Here is a 27,115-nt window from a genome sequence, read left to right on the forward strand (position 1 = left end):
GGCAACTGACAATGAGGCTACAGATAAATTGTTAATGTAGAAAAAAGGTATCACCATTTGAAGAAAAGGGTAATGAAAAGAAGTCCTAGACAATGCTGAGAACAAAAAGATTACTTCATTCATTTATTATCATTACACAAGCCATTGATTGTATGACGAAATTCACAAACAATAGCGAACCACTCTATCCCATCATTATCAATTTGCCACAAACTATATTACCTTCAAAAGCATTTAGATCATAAACATACAAAGAAATATATGTTAACAGCCAACACATTGCAACTCTTTTCATGATGTAAGTGACGGTTTTAATGGTATCACCTAACAAGTATTTAGGCAAATGAAAATTACATGTCATGCTCCTATCCATATCCTTGAGTTCAATTTCACTACTCAGCCACACCATTTTGTTCCGGAGTCCCAAGCATATATACTGTGCCATAATACCACATTCTTCTACTTATTTAGAAGATAATCAATATATGGCCACTCACTGTATTGAGTAACTAGATCGTTTTATTTAATTAGTTCTCCATGTTGGTTTTCAACCTCAATCTTATAAATATTGAACTCATGAAGTGCATTAGACTTGTCAGAGATTGAAAAAAAAATAGTTGACCAAAAGTCCTGTATAAAGGTGATAAAATACCAATGTCCACATAAGGTAGCAGGAAAAGTCCACAATTACCACTGTGAACAATTCCCGAAACATTTTGACTATAGGCAGAAATCTTTCTTTTGGTTTTTGTTAATTATCCTCTAATGCAATTTATACAAGCCCCAAAATCATCAAAGTTCAAATACGGGAAATTTATTTCTTGTATTAATCTTTCCAATTTTGATACTGAAGTGGAAGATTGGTATGAAGAAGACAACAATCTGCTTCTAGATCAGATTCAAGAATACAAATATGTTTGTCTGATCTCTTCTCAGTTGGAGAGTGTGGAAAAATCAGATGTTGTTGAGGAACTTAAAAACTTGTCTGGATGAGAATTGAATTGAGACTTCAAAGCAAGACTGATTTCTGAAGGATGTAGGGACTTTTAACAGGTTGCCTTTTCTGATCAATCTGGCAAGGTTTTTTTCAAAATTTTCTAGGTTCAAGCAATATTTTTGATGAGGAAGCTTTGGCTTGCTGAAACTCTCATGGATAATTCATTTTGTAGTCATTCTATTACTTTACACCTTGACTGATCCTAAATTTGGGACCATAACTTTAGATACTTGCAGCGAGTTAATTAATTTTGACAAAGGTATCCTGCCTACGCTATGCTTGACCCTTGTTCCACTGGCAGGTTAGAGGAGCAGCCAAGACCCACAAGAGCTTCTAGATAGAATGGGTTGCTCTGTAGTTAATCCTTTAGGCCGGGTTGCTAAGGTTTCCGATTCCCCTAGAACCTATGAAAGAGAGAGAGAGAGAGAGAGAAAGAGAGAGAGAAAGAGGAGAATGAATTGAAAAAATTAGCCTCTAATATAAACTAAAGGGGGGTGATAAGAGGGTTAGGGGGCAGTAAGGTGGTAGAATGAAGATCTTGAGTTGTAACATTTGGAGTTTGGGTTGTCCTGGTAAACATGCTGAGGATCTGCCCAAGCGTTATGTTTCAAAAGTCTAAATTGGAGCTAGTGGATGGTTTTCTTGTTAGGAACACCTGGATTCTAGATTCAAAGATTAGGTTGGTTAATGTCCACTAGTTCCTCGGGGATATTTTGATCATTTGAGCGCCAAATTTTCTAATAAATGGGATGTTCTAATTGGTTCCTTTCCTGTGCCTGTTTGTTTGCATGTCATAGGGAAGAACCAATGGCGGTTTACGTTACTATATGGACCGAATAATCCTCAATTGAAGGGTGTTTTTGTGGAATGAATTAGCCAAGGTTTATGGCATGAGTTCTCCCCATTGGTGTTTGGGGTGATTTTAATGTCCTTAGATCCACTAATGAGAAATTGGGAGGCTCTAGAATTACCTCATGCATTAGGGTTTTGATACTTTTATTAGGGAGTGTCACTTGAGGGATATTCCACTCTCAAATGCTCAATTTACATGGTTCACTGATGGCACTAGGTCAGCTACTAGGATTGACAGGTTCTTATTTACCAGTATACATTTCCTACCCTTACTCAGGAAGTAACCATTGCCCTTTGGTTCTTGAGTCTAATCCTGTTAAATGGGTCCCTACTCCATTTTTATTTGAAAGCATGTCGCTGTCTCATCCTGATTTTCGGAAATTAATTAGGAATTGATTAGGGGAGTGCATTGTGAAAGGTTGGGAAGGTTTCCTTTCAATGAATAGATTGATGTATTTGAAAGAGCAGTTGAAAATCTGAAATATGGAGACTATTGGTGATGTTCAATCTAGAACCAAAAAATAAAAGAAAAAAAAGGTATAGATTGGCTGAGGGACCTCTTTTTGGGGACATAGTTGGTAGACAATTCCAATTGTCCAGTGAGTATGAACAAGTTGTTTTAAGGGAATATATGAGTTGGACTCAGAAATCTAGAGTGAATTGGGTCAGGAACAGAGCTTGTAACTCTAGATTTTTCCATTGGCTGGCAAGGCAGAGGATAAGAAAAAAATTTGTTAAAGAACTTGAGGATGGCAAGGAAAAGGTTATTAGGGCTCCTTACCATATTGCTGGTTTGATTATTGACTTTTATAGGAACCTCTTTTCAAAGGAGGATTAGCGAAGAGTTATCATTGAGGGGCTGGATTGGTGTCCTATATCATCTCATAAAGCTGCTTTGTTAGAGAGACTTTTTCAGGAAGAGGAGATTAAGAGCTTGGTTTTTTGAGAGGGATAGAGAGAAGGCTCCTGGGCCAAATGGCTCTACTATGGCTTTCCTTCAGGACTATAGGGAGACCTTTCAAGGTTTTTCTCGAATTCTTTGACAGTGAAGTGGTAGGAACAAGACTGTGATTGAAGTTGACTTTAGACCAATTAGCTTGGTAATTAGTGTTTATAAGATTTTTGACTAAGGTATTATCTAAGGGTGTGTTTGGTTTGGTGGTTAAGGCTTATAGTACTGGACTGCATTGGATTGGATTTAATTTGACTAACTTTAGTTGTTATCCTATCCCATGTTTGAACTAGGATAACCGATGAATAAGCTAGTCATTCAAAAAAGCAAAATATCCTTTAACAAAAAACATAAAAATTTATTTTTCTTCAATTTAAACCTTATGAAATTACAAAAAATGCCATTGTCACTCCCCGTTCCCTCTTCCTCCCCCTTTCCGATCAATAACCACTTCAATCTCCAATTTTTATGTCATCGTTCTCAGATTCCCCGTCATACAGGTTCCTGCTTCAAAGCCTTTTGAGCTGCACTTCTGCAATGCCTTTCCCATTCAATCATCCCCTACACACCCACACTCATTGAACACTTCCAGGGTTTCGATTCAGTCTATTCAAAGTCCACCTTGACAATGGAACTGTTAGATTACCACTTCACCTAAAAGCGTAAGTTGATAGGTTGCAGGCCATCAATGTATATCAAGCTTTAACACTCCCCCACACATGCAGCCCAACAGCAAGTGGAGAGATAAACACACGATAGATAACACCCACTGCAGGGAATATAATAACATTTTAAACACCATACAACAAACCCAAGCAACAAGAATAGAACCTAGGACCTCTTGGTAACCAGCTCTGGTATCATGTTAGACTACCACTTTATATATAATATAAGCTTAATAGGTTGTAGGCCAACAATGTATATCAAGCTTTAACAAGAACTTCTCAATCACTCTCTGCAATGTCTGACTCCAAGCACTGCCCAATAATCAGACCTGCCTGGAACAAAGCTCATTTGGTTGACACGTGAAAACTCATTTCAAAGCCTCAAAGGGAAGTGGAGAAACCACCACAAGTTGCGACATTGTGCCATGCGGTGGTACATGCAGCCAGCGGCAGCAGCAAGCAAGGTCCAAAGAGAAGTCTCCACTAAGCCCCAACAACGCTTCAGTTGTGATCGACAGAAGATTTTGTTTGGGGGTGGGGGAATAGAGGGTATCCTCGTCCATCTGTTGGTTAGCAGAGGCTGGCCAGTTGGGGGGGGGGGGGGTAGCCATCCCCTATCCTATATATAGTGGCTAAGCCTTTCCTTCTCAGCCAGTCCTGTTCTATTGGTGTGTTGCACCCAAGGTCTTAAATTTTGATTTCAACTAAAATTTCAAAGCTCTAGAAGTACAAAAATTTCGATGGAAATTTCGATTTTGATGTTGATTTCAATTTGAAAAAAAAATGATAGAAATTAGTAGTAAAGCTTGGAATTCTTTTATGAAACTTTAGAAATGGTTAGTAAAGATAATAATGTAAGTTTTAGGGCTAATAATAATAAATTAACAATATCTATGTTGTATATAAGGTGCAATAGTTGAAAATTGTAATATAATATGTGTATTAAAAACATATTCAGTTAATATAAATGAATTTCATAAATTGATTAAACATTTTCTATTATACAAATAAAGATAATTTACACAAAAATGGTTAAATAAAATGTTGTTGTTGATATCTAGTTGAATTTTTTGTGTAATTTTAAAAGCCCTTGTAATAATCTTTTGTTTTAATTAAAAAATAAATAAATTAAAAGAACAATTTCACTTTGCGATTAAATCTCTCATTTGAATCCCAAGGAAATTCCATTCTATAGTTAAAATTCCGGTAAGTTTTGCTAAAATTTTGAGATTTTGATCAATTTCAAATGATTCATAGAAATTTCAATCGAAATTTTGTAAGAAGGAAATCGACTGCCATTTTGATTTCGAGGGTTATGGAAATCGGAAATTTCAAAAATTTCGTGGAAATTTAAGGCCATAGTTGCACAAAACATGGGATAAGAGTCCTAGGCCTAGCCACCCAACCAAATGCACCCTAAGAGATTGGCGACAGTTCCAAAGGACACTATCTCTCTTAGCCAAAGTGCCATAGGTGATATACAGATCCTAGATGCTGCATTGATAGCAAAAGAGGTGGTTGAAAATGTTGTTCGAAGGAATTAAAGGGGTCTAGTGTTGAAATTGGATTTTGAGGAAGCTTATGATAGGGTGAGGTGGAGCTTCTTGAACAAGGTGATGGCTAGAAAAAGCTTTGGCTTGAGGTGGAGGAAATGAATTAGAGGGTGTTTATCTTCTGCGATCTTTTCTATTTTAGTAAACAATGAGCTTAAGTCTTTGTTTCATGCATCCAAGAGTCTAAGACAAGGAGATCCTCTTTCTCCTTTTCTATTTACTATTGGGGTTAATGCCTTCAATAGGATGATTGAGAAAGGAATTGATAAAGGTTTGCTGGATATAAGTATTGTATCTTATCGCATCTTCAATTTGCCAATGATACCATTCTCTTCCACTGTCTTTGAGCTCACCCAACATTCTCCTAAAATACCAATTAACTTATTTCACGCACTCCAAGCATGGTCAAAATGAATGAACAAATGTGATGATGATTCTGAACAATTAAAGAAGAGAACATATATGTCTGGAGATATAGCCTCCAAAGGTCTCCTAACCTATAGCAAGTTAATGGTATTAATTCTATCAAGTGGAACCAATCAAATAAAAGCCTTAATTTTAAAGTGGACTTTGGCCTTCCAGATGGAACTATAGAGAGGAAAATAAAAATTCGACCTACTCAAAAACTAGTAAAAAAAAATTGCACGAATAAACCCCCGAGGGATCCAAAGACCAAGACCGCCTATCCTCCTCTAAAGAAAAATGATAGTTAAGAGGATAGCTCTCTCATCTCCCTATCATTTAACGACCTACAGAAGGCAAAGGACCACTTCGATCAACAACAAAAGAATAAATGGACTCATCCTGTCCTGAGCTTAGGTGAAAAAGGCATGGAAAGGAGGTTGACAAAACTACATTCTCCAACCAAGGATCTTTCCAAAACCAGATTTTACTACCTCTACCACCAAGAATTTAATATCGAGAATGAAGAGGGGATAACTCTAAGAAATAGCTTTCCACAGACTCTTTGAAGAACATCTAAATCTCAAATTAGTATCCCACCCATTCTCGTCTAATCCGTACTTACTTTTAACAACTAAATGCCACAAAGAGGAATTCACTAGCAGAAACTGCCAAAGCCATTTAGCCAAAAGGACTATGTTTTTAGACATCAAATTTCCAATACCCAAACTACCCTCCTGTTTAGACCTACCCACGACTCCCCAACTAACTAGATGATCCCTAATACCCCCTACCCCTGACCACAAAAATCCCTTATAATCTTCTCAATATTATTAACAGCCCCTGCTGGAATCTTAAAAATCGAAAGAAAATATAAAAGAATACCAGAGAGAGCGGCCTGGATAAGAGTAATTCTACCACCAAGAGAAAAAAGAGCACCTTTCCACCCATCCAATCTCTTAGAAACCCTTTCTACAACAAGATCCCAAAAGCTAGCAGATCTAGGGTTACCCCACCCCACAAAAAATAGAAACCCCAAGATAGGACAACGGCCATTTCAAAACACTACACTCCACCTCCACAGAAAACTCCCTAACATTCTCAACAGCCATATTGATAGCCGCAATACCGCTTTTACCCATATTAATCTTAAGCCCAAAAACCTTAACAAAAATGTGAAGGAGACCCAAAATATTCTTAAAGAATGGTTTATTAACCTCTAAAAAAATATAGTATCATCAACAAATGGAAGGTGCAAGACCTTGACCCCCTCTCTCCCCACTTCCAAGCCTTTCACTAAGCCTCTATCCACTACCCTATCCACCATCCTACTCAAAGAATCAGCCAATAAAACAAATAAATAAATAAATAAATAAATAATAAATGGGGAAAGAGGATCACCTTGCCTAATCCCTCTCATAGCCTTAAACCAAGATTTAGACTCACCATTTACTAAAACTGAGTAGCTCACATTAAGCAAACAGCCTCTAATCCAACGCTGCCATCTCTTTCCAAATCCCTTCCCTTCCTCACAAAGATCTTACCTAGAAACTTCTAGTTCACAATATCATAAGCTTCCTCACAATCCAACTTAAAAAGGATACCTTTTTTCTTCCTTCTCCAAATATCCACTGCAACCTCATTAGCAACCAAAATGGCATCCACAATTTTCCTACCAATGCACTCTGAGCCTTAGAAATGGTCCTATCAAGCACCATACTCAGCCTATTAGCTAACACTTTAGTGATGATTTTATAAACACTAGAAACTAAGCTAATACTAGGTCTATAGTCTGAAATCTTAATAGATTTATTCTTCTTTAACATAAGAGTTATGAAAGTGGAACTAATACTCTTACTTATAACCCCATTCCCGTAAAATTCATAAAGGCCTTAAGAAAATCATCCTTAACCACCTTCCAACAATCTTGGAAGAAAGCCATATTTAAACCGTCTGGTCGTGGAGCTTTATCCCTCTCCATGCCAAAAACCAGGGCCCTCACTTCCTCTGCCTCGAAAGGTCTTTCCAACCAACCCATCTCCTCGCCAAATAAAGGTTCCCACTCTATTATTTCAATCATAGGTCTATTATCATCCTCCTTACAATACAAATTAGAATAAAAATCAATGATTCAGCAGCAATTTGACTCTGATCGGTTAAAATGACCCCCTATCCACTGCCAACCCCCTGATCAAATTCTTCCTTCTTTTCCATATCGCTATTCTAAGAAAAAATCTAGTATTACAATCACCATATCTGATCCATTTCAACTTCGTCTTCTACCTCCAACTGCTCATTTCCTTGAAAATCACCTCTTCCAACTCATTCTTCAAATATACTCTTCTCATCTCTTCCTCCCCCGATAGAGTATTATCTTCTTCCTTCCTATTTAACTCAACTAACTCTTAGCCTTTCTAAACCTTAAAGTCTCCAAACACCTCCCTATTCCATTCTTTCAACCAGTGTTTTAAAAGGCTCAATCGAGGCTTGCCTTAAGGTGCCTCGAGGCTCACCTCAAGGCAAGGCATGCCTAAAACGCCTTGAGGATCAATATAAAAAACCAAACTCCAAAAAGGCTAACGCTTTACATGCTGAGGCTTACGCATTTTTACAAAAGGCATGCTTTTTGCACCTTTTAGTTGAGGCTTATGCATTTTGGCTGTGTGATTCTCAAGTTAGAATTGGCTAGAAAATTTTAACTACATGTTTGTATAAAAGGAATGTCATAAAATGAGTTGATTTTTAATCTTCTTAAACCTCAACCTTTCCAAAATAATTGAGAGTTGTATCTTAGATTCTTAGATCATGAAAATACTTTGAAGTTTGTAATTGCATAGCTATATCTTGTCATGTCATGTATTGAAGTTAGCAATTTTTGAATGGCAAACAAGTAGTTTGCAAAGTATATCTAGTTTTTTTTTTTTACATTATATTTGTGATTTTTTTATTTTAAATGTATTTAATTCATTTAATGTATTTTTATTTTAAAAATAAATTCTCAAAAGACTTACGCCCCAATACCTTAAGGCTTGCGTCTTGCCTCCAAAGGGTTAGAATACCTCGCCTTACATCGTCGCCTTTTAAAACATTGCTTTTAACTTCTCTTTTAACTTTTTAACTATTTTTCGTGAATCCGAAACCTTCCCAACCCCTTTCCACATCCTTATTCCAGGAATTGCTGACTAAGGGATGAAAGGAATCATGATCCAACCACATATTTTCAAACCTAAAAGGAGTAGGTCCCCAAGCAACCTTTCTCAATTCCAACAAAATAAGGAAGTCGTCAGAAGTGGGCCTAGGTAAAATAGATTAAGAGAGATTAGGGAACTCGTCCTCCCACTCCGTACAAAAAAGGAATATATCAAGCCCACTCACCACCACTCTAGGCCCCGACCATGTAAAATTAGCATCATCAAGAGGAATATCTCCCAAACCACACTCCCTAATAAAATAATCAAAACTCAGCATAGAAGCAATAATTCTATCACCTCCTTTCTTCTCTCAGGGAAACCTCACCACATTAAAATCACCTCCCACAATCCAATTAGGAGCACAAAAGTCGTACACATAACCAAGCTCATCGCATAAAAAGCTCCTAAGGGTTGGTCTAGAAGGACCATACACCAATGAAACCCACCAATGACCTTGGCTGCTCACCTCTACTAAAACGGAATGAGAGAAAAAAATCCTCAAGACTATCCACTTTAACAAAAAAGTGAGTATCCCACATAACCAAAATACCACCTATTGACCCTTTGAGAATGTATGCATGCCCACTGCCCAGTCTTTGCAACCTTCCCAAATCCCTCTAACTACCTCCCATCAACATTCTTAAGTTTGGTCTCATGATCTAAGCAGGACCTCTTTTATTAACCCCCTATTTATATAGTCTCCTAGCCCTCTAACATTCTAGCTGACAATTTTCATAATTTGACACAATTACCTCCCCCTTCCCTACCCCATAGTTAATAGAAGAAACCAAATTCTTCAGTTCTTTCTGCACCTTCTTTTTCCACTCATAAGTTGTAGGATTCATTGGCAATTTCACCTTGATCCCTATTGCACTAACCAATTTCAAACCCAGGTCCTCTAGGAGTTTATTTGGATCTGGAATGTCTCTCTCACTACCTCCCAAACCAATACCAAAAAAAGCGCTATCCCTAGAAGAACCTTCACTATGGCATAAAGTGTCAGAAGCAATAATGGATTGAACAAGAAGGGGAAGAACACCTTTTCCATATTTTGACAGGTTCAGACCAGCCATAGAAAAAGCTACCTCTTCATCATTACCCGTCTTTTTACTGAAGGAATATCCACAAAGTCCACCATATCAGAATTTGGCTCAGGGATAGAGGAAAAAACCCCTTATCTATCAGTTCTTTCATCTGATTTAAATTGTGCTTAATAGGATTAGTACCCCCTTGTTTTCAGAGAACAATTGAATACATTCTTCCTCATATAGCTGTATACTTTGATTAGATTCGTAGCCCTGTCCTAATGCTTCCACTTCCTCTCCTTCAGAGCTTTCCTCTGTTAATTGAGCCAAGGCTTCCTCTTCATACAAAGCTAAATCATCTCTCAATTGATCCACTAACAATTCCTTCTCAGATTTACAAAAGCTGCTCAAGTCATCTTCGATATCAGACACCTCATCTACCCCTCCACTCTCAGGAATCCTGGCTCCCTTTCTAATGTCCCATAGGGTAATGGCATGCGATTAAGGTGCACCTAAACCATTAGGATCACAATCCTTACCATTGAGCATACTTCCTCTCTATCTCATTGCCAAAAATTTAATTCGTGGCTCCAGAGTTTCAATGTTGGCACTTTAACCACAGACAGAAGAAAAGTTCATAAAAATTCTTCAACTAACTACACACACACATGCATATTATGTATGCATAAATAGCTAATTAACGGCCGGAAGTTCATTTTAAAGATTTGGTACGATGATAGAATGTGTAAGATCAACGAAAACAGTGACACCAAAACGAAGAATAAGCTTTAAACCAACGGTCCAACAATAACGAAATGCCTAAATTGATAGAAATGAAATTCATAATAGATGAAATAGAATCAATCAAGAGCATGCCTCAAATTATGTTGATCGAAAGGATAGGAAGTATATGAATACCTGAAAGAGCAATGGTTGAAGCTATCTGCCCCAACCTGCCATCACTGCGAGTGAAGAAGAATAAGAGTCAAAGCTCTTCTCTCTCTGTCTCTCTCCTGCTTGCTAAACAATTTCAAGTCTTCTTCGTCTTCTCTTTCAGACTTCAGACAAGAAAAATGACGGCTGTAACGGCCCTTTCTGCGGAAATATTTATTGGGCAATCTAGTCAACCAAAAGTAACAGTGAAATCCCAAATGTAACCTCCTCTCCCTCTGGACCTCTGCTAATGATTTTTTTCTCCAAAGCAGAGTTGAATGAATTCTTTTCTCTCTCTCTCTCTCTCTCTTTTTAATTAATTAATGCATTCTCATTTCAAGTTTTTTTTTTAGTGTTTTATCAATAAAAATAACTTAAAAATAGTTCAGACTAAACTTTTTTTCCCTAAATTAATGCGTCTCAAAAACTGTTAGTTCATCCAGCATTTAGAAAAACATTAATCCATCCGGCGTTTATTAAATAAAAAAATGTTAGATGAGCTAGCGTTTTTAAATCTGATCCAAGTAGTGTCATCGAGTGATACATGACCAAATAAAAAATGCTACTAGTAAAACTTGTCTTCTTCCTTCCTTCTGCGAACGGATGAACCCGAGAGAAATAGCATGGGAGGGCGATCGTGGAGACTTTGTAAGGCAGTCAACCAGCTTTTTTTTAAGTGACCGTTCTGGGAGGATAGTACAAGTCGAATGCTTTGCCACAGGTACAAGCCAAATGTTGGGAGACTATTATTTAAGAAACGAAAATGAGATATATTCTCCCCATATCCAAGCTTGTTTAAAACCCTAAATTCTTATAATTTAAAATTTCAAATGATTTTGAATAATTTGAAGTAGAAATTATTATCTTGTATATTGAATTGGCATGTATTGAAGAAAATTTATTAATTTGAAACATCATTGTGGAACTCCCAATGATTAGTAAATGTGTAAATTTTTTAGCTTAGAATTGTATTTAATCTTTATGTTTGTTTGAATGTACAAATGATGAATGTGAAATTATCATTATCAATTTGCATAAAATTAGCTTCAATTTTGAAGTCATATGCTTTATATTAGAAATTTTCAATGTTAAGGTTTTTATTTAATTTCATAATTATTTGAAACAATTAACGTGTAAATTTTTTTGTTAGGGTTTTATTTCATTTTATGTTAATTTGAATATATAAATAATGAATGTGTACATTTTATTTCAATTTACATGACTGTTAAATTTAGTTTTAATTTTGAAGTCATTTGAAGTTTGTTTATTATGTTGTACTAAGTCATTTACAATTTAGAAAACCTTATTAAACCACTATAATATAATGGAGTCTTTTTCAGGAACCAAAGTTTGAACGAAGTTTTAAAGTCAAAATTTCCCAAAACCAATTTTCTTGTCATTCCATGATTCAATCTCATCCCATGTTGTAAAATTTATTATTTAGAAAAAATACAAAAAACAAATTAAAATATAGATTTATATATTTATGAATTGAAGTAAAAGTAATCTAATAATATTCTTCATGTTGCTATAGTGCAATTTAAACCATTTTAAAAAAAATTTAAAGTATAAAAAGAGACTACGATTTTATTTATATATTAAATCTATAAAAAAAATGTTAATATGCTATTTAGATTTATTGCAAGACTGAAGTTATTTGATATACTAAAATTAATTTAAAAAATAAATTTATTTTAGTAAAACCATTAATTTTATTATTCTAATTATTCTAAAATTATTTAACTTATGATCAACATAATAATTTTGTTTTGATAAAAATCATCGTGAAAGTTATTGTAATATATCTAATTAGATAAATTTATTAAAAAAAATGGAGAAATGTTACTTTAGTCTAGCTTTTAAATTTTCAACATATTACTTCTAATAATTTTTTTATGTGAAAATCTCTTTTAGATTTTTTATTTTAAAAAATATTTTTTGTTGAACTTGTTTTTTGAAAAAAAAAAATGTATTTTTCAATTTGAATACTATATGTACTTGACATTTTTCATCATTCTAAGACAAATTTAGCCAATAAAAATTATCAAGTCAAATTTATTTAATAGTCAATTCACATGATGCTAGTTATACAAACTTAAATATCACTAAACAAAAGTAAACGCATATTTTTTAAGTTTAAGATAAAAAAAAAAAAAAACATTAATTTTTTTTTCTAGTAGATAAGTTTAAAACAAAAACTCTTTAGTTTGAATTTTGAGAGAGATTGAAAAAGGATAAGAGATGGTTACCTCCCATTTATATAGATTGAAAGGTGATTAACTCTCTTTGTAACCTAAAGATAGCAAGTCACTTATCAATTTTACAATACTCATTTTTCTATGCTAAAAGGGGAAAAAATGTGTTTAAAATGATCATAATTGTGATAATTCTTAACTTATTTAGTTCAGTAAAAAATTCATTATAGTATAATGATTAATCTTGATGTGACTAAGAAATTATTTAGGATCTATTTGGATTAAAAATTTTGTTTGGAAAAAGAAAATAAAAAAAAGGAAGAAAAATTATTTTTCATTATACAAGGGAGTCTTTTAGGAACTAAGGTTTGAATTAATTTTCGAAGTCAAAATCTTTCAAAACCAAGGTTTGAACCAAAAATAACTTCTACCGAAAAACCCAAACTAAGAAACAATACAGATGCAATCAAAAGCCAAAAAACAAGGGAACAAAATGGAAGCATTGACAAAGGATACAACTTGATCGATTTAATCATCGTTTGTGTGCTTTATTTAACCGCCAAAACACATTATGCACGCTGCAAACATACTCATCCCCCTCACAAATCACATAAACACATTTTATACTACATTAATACACACACTCATGTAATTCTAAGTACAACATTCACAAACCATCACACAAATATAGACTTTGATCCAAAAGTCCCAAGTGATTTCACAAACAATAAGGAGAAGGAACAATTGAGCAAGTATCATTTGACCAAAAAACATTAGGTTTGAAGGAAATTTTCAAAACAAAAATAAAAAACAAGAATTATTAGAAAATAGTTTACCAGACATCTCAAATGACATGCAAAAATTCACACAACTTCAAATAAAGTGAAAGAGGAAAGGAAAAGAGGAGGTTCGACAAATTCAGATTCCTGGTGTTAAAATATCCCTTTTTTAGACTAGGAGTAGATCATCACAAGTAATTAAGCCAAAAGAAGAGTTTGTCCAAGTTAACTAACTATATCTCCAAGGTTCAATCTAAGTCCAGTTTCCTTGTCTATTACGTTTCTCATCGTGTAACAAGTCATTTAAAATTTAGAGAACATGGCAGAGATTTCGTCAAAAAAAGTAAGGACAAAAAAACAGGGAAGATCCCGTAGAAAATAATAAGTAATAATTAATAAAATGCACACTCAAAAGCCAATTGAAATTCAATTGAAATCATAAAATTAGAGAAACACATACTCGTAAAATATTTAAATCATGAAATCACTAGATAATCATAAAGACCCTAGATAATAGTTACATACAATTGTATTATAAAATGCTGCAAAGATTGGAAAAAAAGTTGTAGAAATAATAAATTAAATTTTGCAAAAAATCCCAAAATACCAAACCTTTCCATCAAATGCCTTGAAGCTTATTTGCATCATTGACCAATCAGTCCAACAATGAGTAGTAAGCTATCTTGAAATGAGTCCAATTTGTTTCTTTAGCTGAATTATTATATCATCATAAATGAGCTCAATAACATTTAACAATATAGGGCAGGAATATAAAGAACAAATAAAAATGAAAAATTATATGAGACTGACATCATCATCTGAATTGGTAGAAGCTCAAGGAGTAGCCAAACCCTTTCACATGGGTAGCAACACTATGTCAGTCACATAGTAATTGATAGTTTAATCGATAAAATCGACTAATTTTCACTTCTATCTAATGATGACTATGAATTTAATGATTCGATTTGAAGTGTTTGACTTTATGCAAACTTAAGCTACAATACTAGAGCAGTTGATGATAATAACATTGGTTTGAGGTAAAAATTAGAAGTTTAGCCTTATATAGGCAAAAAATTTGTGCTGCAATGACATTGTAGTTGATGACTGTTGCAGAATATTAAGGGGAAAAATAGTGTGTTTAAGGTGGAATCCATGACCTTTTAGGAGATAAAGTAGGGTATTATATATGTATATACTATGAATATGATTATCTTAATATGTCAAAGAATTGATTATAATAAAGCAAATTCTAAAAGTTAGGATTCAGTGTTTCTCATAGGTATTTTTCATTTCGAGAGTACTACTCCAAATGGCAGGAAGCTCAAGCAGTGTTCCAATGACTATCCTATTGTATATAAGGAGGAAATGATCATAGGAGTGGATAGAGTTGTTTATAGTACTCAAGCAGTTAGAGATACTCGAATTGGAAAGAGGGAAAAATTAAGCAAATTATATGATAAGATATACAAATATCTGTACATTAATCTAAATCAATATGCATTGTGGGTTACTGAGAGATATCTTGTAAGGGGGTTAAATGATATAGTATTCTTCCAACATGTTCCTATATAAGATGACTATGGTCTACGCATTGCCTTGGGCCTACAGAGCTCATGCCCTAATATTTACACTGTGGAATTTTTTGTCAAAACCATTCCTCAAATAGCTATTTTGAAAGTTGGTGTCATTAATGATAGAAAGACGTCGACACCTGCCAAACCATTTGCTCAAGCACAAGAAGACACCCAATTGGAACCTTCTTTACAATATGTATTTGGTGGAGATGATATGACGAATGTGGATTTGAACAAAGGCCTAGGAATGTCATTTCAATTGCCTTCTTATGGAATGTCTATATATGACATGGATGAGAAGTAAAGCAGCGCAGATGTTCTCATTGATTTGCATACAATTACAAACATTGCATTGGACTAAGGGATGTTGTAATAACCTGAGGAAAAAAATTAAAAAAAATAATTAATAAATTAAAATTATTAATCAATTAATTAGTTAAACATTATTAAATTAATGTATTAAATAAACAAATAAAAAGAAATAATATGGAAAAAAATTAAGACTAATTATTAATTAATTAAACATTATTGAATTAATTAAATAAATAAATAAATAAAAAAGAATAGTAAAAAAATGAAATAAAGATATATAAATATATATATATAAGGTTATTATATAATATAAGTTAAAGTAGATATATATATATATATATATATAATATTAAAACAATATATATTAAATGTAATAAGATGGATTGGATTTCAATTTGAAATCCAATTCCATCATCTTCTTCTTCTTCTTCAGCGTCAATCTCTTTCTCTCTGTAATTTTTTCACATCCCCGCGCCTCTCCGTCTCTGCCTCTCTCTCTCCCCTCATTTCTCGACGGATATTCGCCCAGTCGAGAAATGGAAAGTACTGTTGGATTTCTAACTCCGCCACCGACATTTCTACTAGAGCAGATTTGTCGTGGGAGCGACGTAGGCACCATTCATGAGGTAAGACAGTTTTTCCCTAATTTCTCAATTTCTTGTTAAATTTGCTGTTAAATCGACGACAAACACCACCATGGGGTCCTAGTCGTGATCGTCGTCATTTTGGCGTAAGTAATTTTTCAATTGGGGTTTTCTAGACCCTACTTCAAAGCGAGAGTGAGATTTGAGAAATTTGATAATTTGACTATATTTAAGGGTATAATTATTTATTTAGAATTTATGAACCTAAAAAAATATTAAAATAATATTTTATTTATGATTGATTTAATGGAATTAGGATTTTTGATTCAGGGTCCGGGTGGACGCCGCAGGTATTTTTCAAGGTCCCTATTGATGTAGTTCAAGAAATCAGGTAAGGGGAAAAATATATATTAAATCAGAATTTTTATGAATTTAATGAAAAATAAATTGTGTTATAGGTACGTGTATATGTTTTGATATGGGTTGAAAATGTTAACTGTTTAAATTATGTTTTTTTTCGAATTTAGGGCTATTTATTATATATGTATATGTGAAAATGAACTGATGAAAGTGGAAAAATATTTTCAAGGTAATTATATAAGAAATGAAAGGTATTCTCAATATATAAACATTAAATGTTGGTTGGCTTATTTTACAGGCAGTGTATGAATTTTATTGTTAAATTGTGTGACATGAGTAAATAGGAATGTTGTGTGAAAATATATGTTAAATGTATGAGATGCAGATTAAGTAAGTAATACATTGAGAATGAAATATGATATGAACTATGCTGTTTGTGCGTGTTAATGCAACCATGTAAACAGTTGAAATATGCTGGATAAAACAGCTGAAAGATGTTGGGTAAATGTATGACAACTGAAAAATGTTAGGTAAAACAGCTGAAAGATGTTGGGTAAAATAGCTGAAAGATGTTGGGTAAAATAACTGAAAGATACTGGATATGAAATGAAATGAAATGAATGAAATGGAAATAAAATGTGAAATGTGAATAATGTAAAATGGGAAAGAGTCACTTAAAGTGAAATGAAGTGAAATGTTAAAATTATGAACATGAACATAGGTGAATGGTTGAACAATGACAGAAAGAATAATGTATTAAGGTATTAGCAGTATTTATGCTAGTAGAACATGTTACGTTTGGGCGAGGCAAACTCTTCACCCGAGGGCTTGCTGAGAAATGTGAGTGCCCTAGTTGTATCAGGTGTAGCAGTAGGCTGCATAACGTGGTAGGGCTGAGGGAAACTACTTGTATGGGCGGGTAGATTTCCCTATTCTTGGGAGCCTTCACCGGTAAACTTTTGTATGAACTGTGTGAGTACGAGATCAATTCATCACTTGAGGGCTTACTGAGTAAGGTGAGTGCCCTAGTATGCTTTAGTTGTGACCTTTGAGTTGCCTAGATATCAGAGCAGAGGTGTGCTACTTGTATGGGCGGGTAATCACCCCTATCTTTGGGTAATCTCATGGGTTAAATATTTTGTATGTGTTTGGTTAGAATCAAAGAATGATTTCAGAAATTATGTTAATGATTTTCAAATGTTAAATTTTATGTTGTTATATAGACTCATGTTAGCCACACACTGTTTTAATATATTGTTTCTTCCCTTACTAAGATGTGTCTCACTCGAATATGAATTTATCTTTTTCAGGATTTCATCGAGATCAAGCTTTAAGAGCTCGAAATTTTTATAGCATTATTGGGAAATAGAAAAATAAAATGGTATATTTTTATGTTAATTTTGGGGAATGTAAATATCTATGTTTTATGTCTCTATGTTTTAAGGCTGTTGAGTAAGGAGTGATTGTGAAAATACTGAAATGTTTTGAGAGTTATGTAGATTTATGGAAATGCAAATGATGGATGATTTATTATGGATTATAGTTAGAATTAGTAAACTCTGGTATTATGTTATATGAAGATTATGTTTATGTTTTTTGCTGCGTATATTATGGATGATGGATTATGAGGATTTTATTAAGTATAATGCGCTGGACCCGGGTTTTAGGGTTCAGGGCGTTACAAATGTGGTAGGCTCGCCAAGTCTTGGGTCCTTAACTACCAAAGATAAAATTTATAAAACCTAACTAATCCCAAGTTCAGTACAACAATGAGTAAGTCGGGTATCGATCTTAGGGACTTAGTGTAATAGTTTACCAACTTAACCTAGTTTACTATGCTAGAACAAGAAGAAAAAAATGGAATTTGGTTTTTTCTATTAAACTACGAAAACAATTAAAATTGAATTGAAATTCTTATGGAAAAACAAGTCTCTGGCTATGAATCCACCCTGGTTGATAAGCGATAACTAGGTTCGGTCAATTATCCATACTAGGGTTTCAACGGTCAAGCAATCCGCTCAAGTAGCATAGCGTAACCGGGTTCGCACCAATCTTTCGGAACACGATCAAGAGAATGAGGTATACCCTATCTAGCGAACACAGATTCCTCTATAGCAATCGTACCCTATTATGCATAATTAACTAAATCCTAGCTATGCTATTCAAACCTAGGGTTTCATCACAACCAGAGAACTAAAGAAATTAGCTACTTATGGTGCATGAAATCAAAAGTAAAGACAAGGTATTGAAAAACAAAATTGAAAGCATAACTTTTATTGAAATTCATAATTGAAACAAAGCAGGAATTGAAATACAATTGAACTTGCAACTTGAAATCAAACAAAGCAATGTAAATGGACAAGTAAAAGAAAACTAATATAAATGGCACCCAATGGAACTCGAGGAACTCAAGGAACCAAGGAGGAACCAAAGGAGGACCTAAAGAAACCAAAGGGGAACCCTAATCATCTGTTCGAAGTTTGATTTTATACCTGTTAGGGTTTACACTCACGGAAATTGAAATCAGGAAACTTTTGCCAAAAATCTCGCGCAACAGATTTCTAAACTCGATAATAGTTGACCTGGATGCACCCCTATTTCTCCTGGTCATGCCCTGAATCGAACCGTTTTGGAAAATCTTTAATTCATTCTTTATTTAGCTGATGGCATTGTCAACCAGGTCGCACGTAAAAGGTCTCTTGGTCGCACCCTGGTCGAGGCATTCTATGAATCTTCTTATTAGTCAGCACTTTAGAGTTTTCTAGGTGGACCTGGCCGCCCCTTGTGACTATTTGATTGCACCACATGGTCGAGGAGGGACATGCTGCTTTAGTTGAATCAAGGCCTTAGAGACCTGGTCGAGCCTTGTGCTTCCAAGTTGCTGCATTGACTCCTTGCACTGCTTAATTCCTTGATTTAAGCTCCGATTTCCTAAAACATAAAGCATACCACGTGTAACTCCGAACAATGATAAGAAAGGATAATTACAAAGTAAATAAGAACATCACATAGGTAAATGAGGGCCTAAAAATAGCATATTTTAGGAACACATCACAACCCCCAACTTGACAATTATGGTATGATCCCAAGAGAGGGGTGATTGGGTTTTAAAAGATTTTGGCTAATTAAACCATGTCGATTCACCACATCATATCCCATTTAAAAATAAAGGCGTGTATTAAAATGAATTAAGTAATGAATACAAACATACACATGTGGAGCATATCTCATTTCAATTAAATATGTGTATGCAAAATAATTATAACAATAAATGAACAAATATACGCATATGGAATTTAAAGTGTGGAAATTAGATGAGATAGAGAGAGAAAGACACAAGATTTGTTAACGAGATTCATCCAATGCTGCCTACGTCCCCGCCTTGGGCCAACCACCCAAGGACTCCACTATGTGCACACTTAATCAGACAGAGCAACGTCGTTTACACTTCTCTTTACGGGGTGGAGTCTCCCTAGCTCACTTACGAGTGAAGCCAAACCGTTTCTCCTTACGGGGCAGAGTCTCCCTAACTCAATTCACCAAGCTGAGCCAAACTGGTTCCTCCTTATGGGGAGGAGTCTCCCCAACTCAATTTACCAGGCTGAGCCAAACTGGTTCCTCCTTATGGGACAGAGTCTCCCCAGCTCAATCACCCGACTAAGCCAAATCGGTACATAACACAATTTTTGTACAAAGAAATGATTCTAAAAAAGCTAAGTTGTACACATTGAAATCTAAATGCACTCTCATATGATTTAAACAATGAAGCTCGTTAGAGTATGGTTTTTCCTCCCAAAATATTTTTTTCAAGTGAAAACGGAGAGTTTGGAAAATGATTTTTCTTCATAAAAAATGACCTTTTGAAATTCAAATACCAAAAGGCTTCCGAGCAAAATATTATAAATGAATATATGCTCTTGCCTTTTCTCAAGAAGCTTATCAAGCAAAATGTATATCAATTAATACATGCTCAAAACTTACTTGAGTACCCCAAAGAATTTCTCCAAAAAATATTTTTCAAATAAAAGAATATGGGAGAAACTAGGGATTTCTTTCCCAAATGATTGACCTTCAAAAATAAGGTTTTCATGCTATATATATATGAAGGATGATTAAGTTTGAGCCTTTTCAAATAAAGCCCCAAAAATATATTTCTCCGAAAAGATATTCAAGAAGAGTAGGAGAAATATGAACTTTGATTTTCAAAATAATAAGAAAACTTTCAAGCTATATATTATGAAAGTGAATATAAGCGTAAGCCCTCCAATGAAAAGTTTTTCCCGAAAAAATATTTTTCAAATAAAAGGAGTATGGGAGAAATTTAAACTTTGAAAATTATACAAAGGTTATCAAGCAATATATATATAAACTTGAATATATATGCTCAAGCCTATTAAAACAAAAACCCCAGAATATTTTTCTCCAAAAAGATATTCAAATGAAGCGTAAAGGAAAAACTTTGGTCTTTGGAAAACATGAAAATACAAGGGCTATTAAGCACAATATATAAAAAAAATAATATATGTTTAAGCCTTTTAAAACAAAATTACCTCAAGAAAAGGAAGTCTTTGAAGCAAAAATATATGAGTGGATATATGCTCCAAGCTTTCTTCAATAACCCATAATATTTTCTCCCAAGAAGAATTTTCAAAATGAAAGAGTAGGAAAAATATGAAATTTAAAGCACAAGAAGAGTTTAAAAATAATGGGACAATCAAAAGATGTTTAACATGAATCACAAAGGGATTCTCTAACATTTTTCAAGTGCTAAGGCTTGTATTTATAGGCTAAATGGAGATATAGCCGTTATATGGTCTTTGGAGGAAGATAACATTATTTTATTTTGAAATGTAGCCATTTTTAACTTTCTGACACCGTACAAAACCATAGACGGTTTTTCTAGGCTTTCCCAAACTGTTGACTGTTTTTTCTTGGAAGTCTTCAGCAAGAAAGGAATTTTCTACTACGGACACCTTCTAGTATTTTTGGACATAACTTTTTCAATAAAACTCCAAATTAAACGTTCTTAGTATCAATAGAAAGTTAAGAGAAAATCACACAACTTTTTGTTAGTCGCCATAGATGGCCATGGTTAATGGTAACAGTAGAAGGGGACAAGGTTAAATATGGCATGAAGAGGCTTTGTTTCTTTTTTTTGGGGGGGGAGTGGGGGTTAGGAAGTGAGTCGTTGGAGCGACCGCAAGACTGAACAATGGCGAAGAAGTGACCAGAGTAGTCTATGGGTTGCTACTATTGTTGCGACACCTACACACCACTAGGGTTTCGTTGAGCATGAACGGAGAAGAAGAAGAAGATGCAAGGAAGAAGCCATCGTGCACATGCATATTTTAAAAAGTGAATTGGTTGATCTCCTCTCCCTTTTATTTTTATTTTTTTTCTTTTTATATATTTCATTGAAGTTGTTTAAAAATGAATAAAATAAAAGAAGTCATAAAAATAATAAAATATCATTTTTTGGGTAATTATTTAATAATTTTTATGTTTATTATTGTTATTTATTAGCATTAGTATTATTCTTGAATTATTATTATCTATTATTATTTATTATTATTTTTTAATTCTATTATTCTTATTATTTAATATTATTATTAGTAATTTTATATTATTATTTATTATAATTACTATGTTATTATTACTATTTAGTTTATTGTTCCTATTATATGGTATTATCTTTCTAATTTTATATTATTGTATTTATTATTTATAATAAGTTAGGTTTTGTTTTTGTGCTCTTTTTATGTAGCCATTGTACTTATTTTTTACTTCTATAAAATTGCTAGAAAAATCCAAAAATGGAAATAAATCTTCAAAAATAAAAAATAAAAAGCTAGTAAACATATTTGAAGTTTAAAAAAAAAAAAACAACAAAAGCCCAAAAAAAAAGAAGGATTTTCTTGAAATCAAAATAAAATTTTATTTTATTTGCATTTAGTCTAGATTCAATGCACGTGTAATTACCTTACTTGCAGTTTGGTCTTTTAACATGATATACTCATTTTTCTTATATAAATTAGGGATTTTAAGTGTACTTTTGGTCCCATCTTGGAGGTTAAGGTGTCTCTATGTTATCTTCTATTGTTTCATCTAATCTCACCGTACTCTTCCTTAAACCCAATTGGGTGAATGGAACTAGGTCCTTTCACCAATAAGATTGAAGCACAAAGGACAAACATGGAATTCCATTTTGTCTTCAAAATCCTAATTTTTCAAAATAATCTTCAAAAATGATTTCAAATTCATTCCTTTCTTGGCCGATGATGAAACCCTAGTTGCCATTTTCAAAACTTTCCATTCCTCAAAGATCAAAACTTTCTTCTTCTTTTTTTTTTTTTTTTTTTTTTGTGGATTTCAAATAAAATAAAATAGTCTCTTTCAAATCATCTTCCTCTTTAATTTGATTGCAAATCAAATCTTTCCATTACTTCATTCTTGAGAACATGTTAGTTTTCAAATCATTCCATCCTTTTAAATTTCAAATTTAGGGTTTCCTAAGGCCACCACCTTTCCAACAAAGAGCATTTAGGGTTTGTAACCCAATTGTATGGACTCTTGGATGATGATCTTTCATTGGAGGACCAAAAAGGGGATTCCTTCTTCCTTCTTTTTCTTTTCATTTAAGGCTTACACGCATATATTTAGCGATGATTGTTCTTAGAACGAGAGTTGATAAGGGTGTTGGTTGATTGATTTCTATTAGGATGGTGAGTCAGTCACTTTCTCTATGCACAAGTGTACTCCTGAACATAATTCTCTAATTCATATATTTTTCAGGGTTTTTCCATTGTTTTCCTTTCAAAAAAATCAAGGTGGCGATTTTGCTTTTCAATCATTTGTATCTTCTTAGTTAGAATCTTCACTTTCTTTAGGTTTTCTTGTTCGAGTATGGCCATACAACTACCATCGTCAGCACCCTCGAACAGAATATGGTCTCAACACTTGGTGACTCCATTGGGGACACGCAGAGAATTGAGTTGATCCTTGTTATATGTCGCCTTCTTTTGTTTGATTGATTGTTTTTCTTGGTTAGTGGTGTCTTCTAAGAGTCTGTGTTGCTAGTTCTTCTATGCTTTGTCGTTTGGTTACATAAGTTGTTGCATAAATTTCTTTTCCTTTCTTTTACTAATTTTATCTTGATCATGGTAACTCCTACACACAATGATCACTAACATTGCATGAGTTCTATATGCAGACTCCTACCTACTAAGATTAGGAAAAAGATGAAGTAGAGAGACCTTCATAAGGCGTTGTCCTCCGTATAGGCCTTATGGAAAATCTCTGACTCATAACAAGCCATTTATGCTTAAAGCATATAATGACTGAGGATTAGGGGCATTGATAGTCAATGTTGGCAACAATAAGGACAATTTAGGAACCTTTAGAAGTTCAAGATAGAGTTAGAACTCTGCACTAGTATGTATCTTTGTATCCAGCTTACCATAGTATAGAACCTCTATCAATAACCTCATGTATCATATGACCCACATCACGTGCATATGAAATAACACATTTCATTGAAGCAACATTAAATGATTTGAGCAAGCATACATATCATTTAACCAATAACCAAACCAAGGTATTTTCTTATGGAAATCAAATGAATTTAAACTTAGTTCTAACATTCATGCTTATAAATAAAGAATTTCATACCCAACATGCAATGCCCAACACCCTTAAGACTCACTTTTTCTTACATTTTCACTCTATGAACCCAATTTAAAGCCACCCTTAAGCCCAAAACAACCCTAAAATTCCAACAAAGTAATAAAAAACAAAAGAGAAATGTTTTGTGTATTTTACCTAAAAAGTTTACATTTTTATGTTTTTAACCAATTAATAACCATTAAAATGAAATAAAATTCAAGTAAATTGGTTAAATCATTCAAAATTTTTAAAAAAAAAAACTAAAATAAACTATAAACCCCCAAAAGGAACCCTCCTAAACAATACTACTAAAGCAGACAAATTAAAATCATTCAAAATATATCTTTCCAATTAAAGAAGCTTAAATTCAAGAAAATATAAAATAAATATAAAAAACATGACCTAGTCCTTAAATAAAAAAGAAATTTTATTAAATTCCTCATATTTTTTTCATAATTTATGGAAATGGAGAACTATGTCTTTGAATTTTTTAATTTTAAATCAAATTAAATGAATTAAAAATAAATAAGTAAAAAAGAAAAAAAAAATAGGTTAACTAGTTTATGTGGACCAATTGACTAGTCTAATCTTGAACTAGTTTAAGTGGCATGTGCATGACCATTATCTTTCAATGACAGCTCTGGTCATTTTCTCTAGTGTCTCACCGAAGAAGATGCTGAAACCCTAGCCTACATAGGTCATTCCTTGCAACTCGACTACCATAAAGCCATTTTTTTGTTATCGTATTGATGGCCATTTTGACCGAATGACCAAAATGAAGATTGACAAGCCCTAATTACCACTCCTTGGCTCTTTTTTTTTTTTTTTTTTACTAAAAGAGGGCGGCACCTCCATTTATTTATTAATATACCCTCACTTTTGGCGGAGGAATACTGTGGTTACAAATTAAAACAAATCAATCAAAACTAGGACAAACAAAATTAAACATAACTAACAAAAGAGATAAAAACATAAAAACAACCAAAATTAAAACGAAATACACCAAACGAAACTCTAGAGTTGAACTAACAACGAACGGAAACAAGACCCCACCTATCCACTCCTTGGCTTGTACTATTTATTTCAGATTTTTTTTTATTTTTCTTCTTTGGCTATATCGGGTGAACTCAGACATTCTAGAATGGAATGGTGTGGTTTGATAGTATTTTTGACCTCATGCACGAAAATCAAGGCAAGCTCTATTATTCCTAGTTTTTCTACTATTTTTCTACCAATTCTAACTATATTACGTGGTTTAGGGCAATTTGAAATGATAAGAAGAGATCTGACAATGATTTGACTTTGTACACAAAAAATGAGGCAAAACCTTATCATTTCGGGCTTTTCAACCATCTTTTTGCCAATATTAACTACACTAGGTGATCCAAGGCGGTCCAAAATGGTAAAGAAAGGTTCAATAGTGATTTTTATCGTGCACAAGAATTAGGGAGACCCTATAATTTTGACTTTTTTTTTTTTTTTTGTCTTTCTCTACCAATTTTGATTACACTAGGTGATTTAAAATAGTCTAAAATGATTTTAAAAAATAGGTTTGATAATGATTTTAACCTTGTGCACAAGAATCAAAGCAAAGTTTTGTCATTTCGAACTTTTTTATGATCTTTTTTGTAATTTTTGACTGCACAGGTGATATTTGACAATCCAAAATGGTTAGGAGGGGTTCGATGGTAATTTTGACCTTGTGCACGAAAATTGAAACAAAACCCTATCATTTTAGGCTTTTTCTCTCTTTTTAAAAATTTACAAATAAATTAGAAATATTAGGCGCATGCATACACATGCCCATGTGTGAGGACCACATGCTTGCCACTTATTTAAACAACGTCATTTTAATCATTTGTATTTTCAAATAAAAATTTGATCAGGGCCAAAATAACGCCATTTTAGACCCTCCTAACACCTCCACAGCATTCCCCACCTTCCTCCATCCTCCTAGTGCCCCCCAAAATTAAAAAATCCCTAAAAAAACTAATCTACCCCTACCACACCTTTTTCTTTAGCCCCCTCACGGGTCAAGTCCGGGCGGGTCGTAAATGGATCAAGTCATAAATAGATCGAAATTAAATGGGTCACAACCATGTAAACCCTATCCGCCCGTTTAGTAAATGGTTGGGTTAAGTTACCTATTTAAAAAATATAATTTATTTATTTTAAAAAATTTTAAACATTTCATATAAAAACAAAAGACAAAAAAAAAATCGTAGGCTAATCTGTCTAAAGAATTGAAGAATAAGATGGACACAACCCTACCAAGAAATAGAAACACATCCCCCAGACCCCCGCCAGAACCCTAGCTTCCTTTTCCTTCAATTCCGGTAGATTTGTAGCCATTTTTGTTTTCAAAAGCCCAGGTTCCTTCGTTTGAAGTGCGCTACCATACCTGCACCTCTCTTCTCTTCCGACCAACATATCTTGATTTCCATAAGGATCTTGACAGCCGCAACCCTCACCTTCATCCATCGCTTCCAGAGTTCCAGATCGCAAATCAGAGGTCGCACAAAGAGAAGTTGGTGCGCTACCAAGGCTCCAAGCCAGCATATAGATATAGCCCAAAGTGGATCTCTTGCTATTTTGGTATCCAACAAAATCAGAATCAGAATACCTAATAATCTCAAGTTGATTTGATTTACTGTAGGTGAGCATGTAGTCTTTTGTTCTCTGAAGATACCTCATAACCCTCTTGGTTGTCTTTCAATGATCCAATCTTGGGTTACTCAAATATCTTCCTAAAATTCCAACTATGTATGCCAAATTCAGACGCGTACATACCTGAGCATACATAAGACTCCCTACAGTTGACGCATAAGGAATCTTCTGCGTTTCCTTCTATTCAACCTCAATCTTGGGGCATTAACTGAAATTGAACCTTTCTCCCTTAGCTGTGGGTGTATCCCCTGGGTGACAGTCTTTCAAGCTAAATCTAACAAGTACCCTTCCGATATAGCTCTTTTGCGATAACCCAAGTATACCTCGAGAGCGATCTCGATGTATTTGAATTCCTAATACAAAAGAGGCATCCCCAAGATCCTTCATCTCAAAATTTTTGGGTTAGAAATCT

At 33.8% G+C, this 27,115-nt stretch overlaps 1 protein-coding gene across 11 annotated transcripts in view; it reads right to left on the reverse strand.

The window, feature by feature from the left end:
* The window catches only part of LOC131143778 (uncharacterized), a 49,681-nt gene extending 38,825 nt beyond the window's left edge, over nt 1-10,856 (reverse strand). For 10 of the 11 annotated variants that reach the window (XM_058092101.1, XM_058092100.1, XM_058092102.1 and 7 more), the window contains exon 1: nt 10,556-10,799. The gene's annotated coding sequence lies outside the window, so the exon portion shown is untranslated. Of the gene's footprint in view, nt 1-10,555 lie in introns of all 11 variants that reach the window. The other variant, XM_058092104.1, reaches the window with a different exon arrangement.
* Nucleotides 10,857-27,115: the final 16,259 nt, after the last annotated feature.

This window comes from Malania oleifera, chromosome 12 (genome assembly GCF_029873635.1).
Source record: "Malania oleifera isolate guangnan ecotype guangnan chromosome 12, ASM2987363v1, whole genome shotgun sequence".
Lineage (NCBI taxonomy): Eukaryota > Viridiplantae > Streptophyta > Magnoliopsida > Santalales > Ximeniaceae > Malania > Malania oleifera.